Source organism: Chenopodium album, chromosome 7 (genome assembly GCF_948465745.1).
Source record: "Chenopodium album chromosome 7, dcCheAlbu1.1, whole genome shotgun sequence".
Lineage (NCBI taxonomy): Eukaryota > Viridiplantae > Streptophyta > Magnoliopsida > Caryophyllales > Amaranthaceae > Chenopodium > Chenopodium album.
This window is the reverse complement of record NC_137840.1, coordinates 68061693-68068998: the sequence shown is the minus strand read 5'-3', so window position 1 is coordinate 68068998 and position 7306 is coordinate 68061693. Positions and strand designations below refer to the sequence as shown.

General features: G+C 31.5%; 1 pseudogene across 1 annotated transcript; it reads right to left on the bottom strand.

The window, feature by feature from the left end:
- Nucleotides 1-500: 500 nt before the first annotated feature.
- Nucleotides 501-2419, bottom strand: LOC145639271 (14-3-3 protein 2-like; annotated as a pseudogene). The gene is made up of 4 exons (XR_014114863.1): nt 1856-2419; nt 1193-1315; nt 910-1026; nt 501-767 (listed from the first exon to the last, which is right to left on the bottom strand). The product of XR_014114863.1 is annotated as a 14-3-3 protein 2-like (transcript).
- Between the last annotated feature and the right edge of the window lie 4887 nt (nt 2420-7306).

Below are 7306 nucleotides of genomic sequence, written 5' to 3'. Positions count from 1 at the left end.
ATTAAGCTTTTCCAGAAACTACAGTGCAAAGGAGTTCAAGTTTTTCTACAAAAGTGCCTGAATTGTTGTGTCATAACAAAAATTCCCTATCTAGGTGAAATCCTAGTTTACACCCCATAAACCACATAACACCTTAATGTCACTAACAAACAACACCCTCGAGCAATAAAACATCAAGTTTTCCATAATTCAGATGTAAATCATCACTCATTGAAGAGCCAAACCATTAAGCAGAAATATGAACCTGTTAACTATTTAAAATCAATCAAGTTGCGTAACTGCATAAGGTCCAACAACCTAATCACAAGTTTCCTTAGTGACCAGTAAAAGTAACACAAGTTGCAGTTGTAACTATTAAGGCAATGGCCTAAGGTATTGCTAGATTAATGGACCACAAACCTCAAAATTAAAGTAAACATTAGATAGGAATCCACAGCTACATTGCTATAAGGAATCGCATTGAACCACTAAAAAGCAATTGAAGCCAGTTCAAATCAAACTACACAAGAAAATAGAGGCAGACAGATTTGCCATATTAATATATAAGAATGGCAATCATAGACATCACCCAAGTTGACAATGTTGAATCAAAGCAATACTTGTTCAGAATGAGAAAAACCCCTAAAATCATAAACAAGCACCCTTCTCCTTTTAAAAACCACTATGGAGAAGGTTTAAACCCTAATTCCAACGTTAAGACACTCTTACTGTTGTTCACCGCCTTCTGGCTGCTTGGGAGCCTCCTTGATCTCATCAGCGCCATCATCCTGTAACAACATTAAGCAAATCCATATAAGAAACAATAGATCCTCCACACAAGTAATTTCCATGAGATACCAAACATAAATTGTTCGTAGCACAGCAAGCCAAAAAAAAAAGCAGCTAATTATTAGGGTAAAGAAGCTTTACCTGCATATCCGATGTCCACAAAGTAAGGTTGTCACGAAGAAGTTGCATAATCAAAGTGCTATCTTTGTACGAATCTTCTCCTAGGGTGTCTAGCTCAGCTATGGCTTCATCAAAAGCCTGAACAAAAAAGAACAGAGCAAAAGTATAAGGCATACACCTTTTTGAATAATCAATGAGATGTTCTTATGTAACTTTTATCAGATACATTAGATGGCATACACATCTTGATATATTATAATTTATCACAAAAATTTGCGTGTCTTCTAATTTGAAGAGCAAATACCTGCTTTGCGAGATTGCAAGCTCTGTCAGGAGAGTTCAAAATCTCATAGTAAAACACAGAGAAGTTAAGAGCCAATCCAAGTCTAATAGGATGAGTAGGAGCAAGCTCGGCATTTGCAATATCCTGAAATAAAATTCACAAACACAAATGCCATAAGACTTACACTCTACTAAAAGATATAATTTGTTCAGAAATAACATGTATCATCCCAACAAAAATTTGATCCTGCTCTTGTCAAATTCATACCAAAGTAAATAATTGTAGCAAATGAAAGCTTCATTCATAGCCTCAATATTTTGACACCAACAGAAATTCAAAGTATATTACAGAATATCCTAATTCAAAGTCCAAATTTCAATTATCTTCTAAAATTAAATGAGAAAATTACAGCAGATGAAAGCTTCAACCTCCATATCTCAATTTTTGAAATCTACCAAATTTGTAACATAACAATCTAAATTCAATGCACAATATTGGACAAGTGGCTTAAAAACAGATCAAATCCTCAATATAATTTCTCAAAAACCTAATTCCAGCAAAATGCACAAAATTATAGCAAATCAACGCAAAAAACACAAACAAAAACCAAATCCAAACCCTAATTAACAGATCTACCAAATAAATCGAAAAGAATCATTTGAAAAATTAATTAATTAATTATACCTGAGCAGCCTTGTAGGCGGTGAGAGTACTCTCAGCGGCTTCTTTCCTCTCAGCACCAGTCTTAAACTCAGCCAAATACCTATGATAATCTCCCTTCATCTTCAAATAAAACACCTTAGAATCACCATTACTAGCAGCAGGAACAAGCTTAGTATCCAGAAGTTTCAAAATACCGTCACAAATATCAGACAACTCCTTCTCAATGCGAGATCTGTAATCGCGAATAACAGAGACATGGTCTTCATTGCCACGACTCTCCTCCTTCTGCTCAATCGAAGAGATGATCCGCCATGAAGCACGTCGAGCTCCGATGACATTTTTGTAAGCAACAGAGAGAAGGTTTCGCTCCTCAACGGTGAGTTCTTCGCCTTCCGACGCCGCTGAAACAACCTTCTCCATGAACTCCACCATCTCCTCGTAACGCTCGGCTTGTTCCGCGAGTTTCGCCATGTATACGCTCTCTTCCCTTGCTGAGACCGCCATTGTTGGTTAGAGAGAGAAAGCTTGGGGAATTTTAGAGAGAGAAAGAGAAGGTTGAAATTGGGGATCCTTGAGTTCTGTTTTTAGGTTTGTGTTTTGAATTGAAAGGGGAAGAGAGAGAAGGGGGGGTGTATTTGATTGGTGCCAAGCTGTAAATTGGTAATGATTGTGTGGGGGGAGCAACTTTTGTGGGGGGTGAATGAGGGCCGTTGGATTATGATCGGACGGTGGAAAGAGGTGTGTCAGTTGTTGAAGAGTGAATTAGTGATGTGTAAATAAATTTAATTTTTTTTTCTTAGGATTTGATTGACAGCGTGGTGTACGGCGATCATGTTTTTTGACTTTGAATGTTTGGGCTGTGGGAACTTAGATGTGTGGTGGTCCATGATAATGAGGTTTAGAAAGTTGGTGTAAAGTGGGCTGGGCTTGTTTTTGGGTTGTGTTTTTTGTGGTTTGGACCAAGGTGGTTTGTTAAATATGGTAGATAGAATGAATTAGTAGGTTGTTGTAGCTACCATCATTGTGCTGCATGACAAACTAGGTTTATCATTCAAAGAGTACTAGACTATTGTGTGTAATTGTGTGTTGTAAAATTGTAATTCCTATTCACTACACCCCCTTTAGCCATTAATACCTACCCCCCCTGAAATTACTGTAAAACCTTTACCCCCACTAACCACACCCCACTAACTGCATCCCACTAACCGCACTAGTTAAAACTTGCAGTTAATTCTCCATTTCTCTTCAATACCATATTCTCTCTCTTCAAATACTCAAAATCGCTACAATTCAAGAAAAAAATCTTTAAAATTACTGCAAATTGCATCAAAACATCTAAAAATGTCTGACATTCGAGATGAAGTTTGTCAATCGCAACTAAATTCCGAAAAAGAAGAGTAAGAATTTGTTCATTTAAGTAGAATTTTGAATGTAAACCCTAGATTATATATATATTATTTTTTTTTGCGTTTTGATATTCTAAAACAAACTCTACTATAATTACACTTATTTTTGTGCAAAATAGACTAAAATCTACTATATTTAGTGGTATTTTTAATTAGTAAAAACGAAACAGAGAAGAATACTTCGAAGGTTCCGTCGGAGAAAACGATTGCTGAACAAATATTCATTTTCAGTAAATGTTCATTTTCAATTTGATAGATGTTCATTATGATACTAGTATATGATCATTTATATTCTTACCTTACATCTACTAGTGTTCATTCTTGAGAGAATATTACTCTAATTTTGTTCATGATCTTTACATATTAATAAATGTTTACTGGTATTTAAACATATGTTTATTTGAATGTAATTACGTACATTTTCATTCTCATATTGAAAATATCCACATAGATTATACTAATACATGTTTAACTTCATATTAAATTATATGCTCATGAGCATCATTTGAATGTTATACTACATACATTTTCGCTCAAATATTGATAGATGCTTATTCGAATTTGATACATAGATGTTCATTTGGATATGTGTATATTATTCACACATATGTTAATGTATGTTCATTCACATGTCTAAAAATGTTCAAAAATAAATTACATATTGCTCATTCATATAAACCTTTGATGATTCTATTTTAAAATATGATTCTATTTTAAAATATGTTCAAAAATAAATCACCTATTGTCACTTACATTATTTGTTATATATATATGCTTATGTTATTTGTGATAATTTGTTCATTTATATAAAACAGAATGTACATTTTTGTTTTGCCAATTGAACATTTATTAAATTTGTAATATCAATATAATGTTTATGCATATATATTGATTTACAAACACAATATATATATTGTAGTTATGTTCTATATAGAGTGAAACACACATTGCAATAATTGAGAGATGAAAACTATGAGCCTAAATTTATAAGGAGATAATGCCATCAATTATATTGAAAGATAAAAATGAACAACATAGTAATATGTAGGAATCATATTTTGATAAAAGCATGTTGAACCACAAGTAAGTTAATTTGACATATAGCATAATGTTCATTTTCATAACAATGAATACACACATTGACATTGTAATTTGTTTGACTTACAGATACACTAAATCAAGAAGCTGAGAATACAATACATTGCTCAACTGATGCTATTTGGATTAAACAGAAGCTAGAGGCATTAGAAAAGGAGCAAGAAGATTTATGGAAGCTTATATTACTACAAATATTATTCTTTCGGTTATTTGATCATTTATGGATTTCTAAATGATCAAGTACATTAATATTCATATTTTTTTTTAATTCATTAGTGCTTGTTATATACATATACATATATATATATCAAGAAATTAACGAAATACAATAAAATGTTCATTATCAAGAAGTTATATGTTCAATTATGTAACAGTTATAACGAAATACAATAAAATGTTCGTAACCAAAAAGGCAAATGTTCAGTGTCAAAACAAAACCTGTTCAGTTACATATCACTTATCAGAAAAAGAAAAAAAAAATAAGCTGGAACAAATATATGTTGTTTCAATCCAAATTCTTACTTATTATTATTTGCCAACCTATTCGCTACATTAGTGTAAAAAATAAAAGGCTAACAACCAATCATACTTAGAAGAAATATGTTGATTAGCTACCACGTTGAACACTTTAAACATCTCTTGGAACACTTGAAGGAACTTGAAAATTTCTTGAAACACTTGGACGTAATTGAACCTTTTTTCTTGGCACACTTAAAGAAACTTGGACATCACTTGGAGCACTTGAATGAACTTGGCCTTTTCTTGGAGCATGCACTTGGACAATACTAAATTCTTTCTTAAAAACATATTCATTACCTGCCATAAATTTCTTGTTCAGAATTAAAATATGTAAAAAGTAACTCTGATTTAGTTGCTTCTTCATACAAAATTTCATCACTAGCACCCGCTGCATAAGTTTTAAAAATGAACATAATCAATGACAGATATGTACAAATACAAAACAGTACATATATAAATGATCATTTAGCATTATCAATTTGATCAAAATAATAAAATAAAATAAGTACTAAATATTTAAAATATAATTAAAACATCTATAACAGAACATTAGTTTGAATCATAATGATCATTTAGAATTATGAAATTGATCAAAATTGTAAAACTACTAAAAAAAACCACGAAAACGTATATAAAAAAATCTAATCACTCACAGAAAACAAATCACAATCAACAATCATTAAACTAAAAACAACTAACAAACTTGAATCATAAATCATACTAATCGAAATAAGAGACAAAATTTATTAAAATAAAAACTTCAATTCACTTGAATTATAACACCAAACCAAATTGAACTAAAACAGAGGCTAAATTGATTAAAAAAAAACTTGAAAAATCGAATAAAATCAGCAAATAATTTAAAACAAAACAACTAACAAAATTGAATCAAACAATTGACCAGCAAGCATTAATCGAAATCAGAGACAAAATTGATCAAATTGAACAACTCCAATCAGAGACAAAATAACTTCACAATCACGATCAAATTCGGCAATCGAAGAATGTAGCACTTCATTATCACAATCAACAGCTCCAATCAATGATTCATCCATAAATAAGAGGAAAAAAAGTGATTGAAAGAGAAATAATGTTTAAGAAGAGAGAGAAAATGCCAAAAAAATAAAAAAAAAAAAAGCAAAAAAATAGAAAAATAGGTTTTGAATCATATATATAAATGACTTGAGAGATAAGATTAAAAAAAAAAAAAAAAAAAAACCCAGGTAAAATGATGTAGTATAATTGGGGGGGGGGGGGGGGGAGGGGGGGGTAGGCAACATTGGCTAAAGGGGGTTGTAGGTAAAAAATTTCAGTAAAATTGAGGGTTATGAACTTGAATGAGGAAAGAGTGAAGGATAACTCAAGTGGTTAGAGCTTCCCTCTCGATTTTAGGAGATCGTGTGATCGATTCTCACCCCTGCCTTTGTGGCTCTCTATACACCAAAAAAAAAACTTGGATGAGGAAAGTCATTTTAGGCTATGTTCTATTCATCCGTTTCTAATTCTTAGACAAATAAAATTAAAAAAAATTAAAGAAATCAAGCTAGAGCATATAAAATCTTCATATATTCATATTTTATGGCCAATTATGTAATAAAAGTTTTATAGATAAGATATTTGAAAAAAAAAAAATACAACCCTAATCTAAGGTCATGGGTTTTCACCTAATTTTCATTCATTTCAGGTCTCATAAGATCATACTACCTATGTAAATTTATTTTTGATAATATGGAAAAATAAGTTCTGATAAGGGTTACCGAATTTTAAATTACAATTAAAATAAGTTCATATAAATCAAAATAAATAAGTTCATGTAAGTTAAGTGAAAATCAAGTAAATAGAACATACCCTAAAACTATATTTTTGATAGAGTTTTTTCCCTAACATAGGACTGTGAAATATATGAATAAAGTTAAATCAAATTAAAATATAGGTTCAAACCTTAAAACAATCAAACCAGATATGAACACCTTATATGATATAAGGAATAAACGTCATTCCTTTTAAATAAATGATCATATAATATGAACTCACACCGTCCATACGCACCAATGGGTTAGCATTCAAAGATTTCAAACGACCCCATATGCTCAAAAATAAAAAACCCTCGTAGAAAATCATAGTACACCTAATATCATTGTCCATTAAGACATTGATCACATCATCATCCTCCTCCCCTAAACCAAAAAAATAGAAAGCAAAGGGAAAACGTGATGGGCTACCTTTGTATTTTAGCGAGAACAAGGGCCCAAAAGAAGCAAACTTCCTTTTCCTCTCAAAGAAAAAAAGAATCTCCCAATTTCCTTTTCTCTTTCTCCCTTATCTTCAATTGTCATTGTAAATTGTGCTCATAATAATACATCACTTTCATACTTGTCTTTCCTACGGCTAAATCTAATCCTTCAATATCTAAACTTCCAAATATTTTCACGGTTTTTTAAATGCTTCA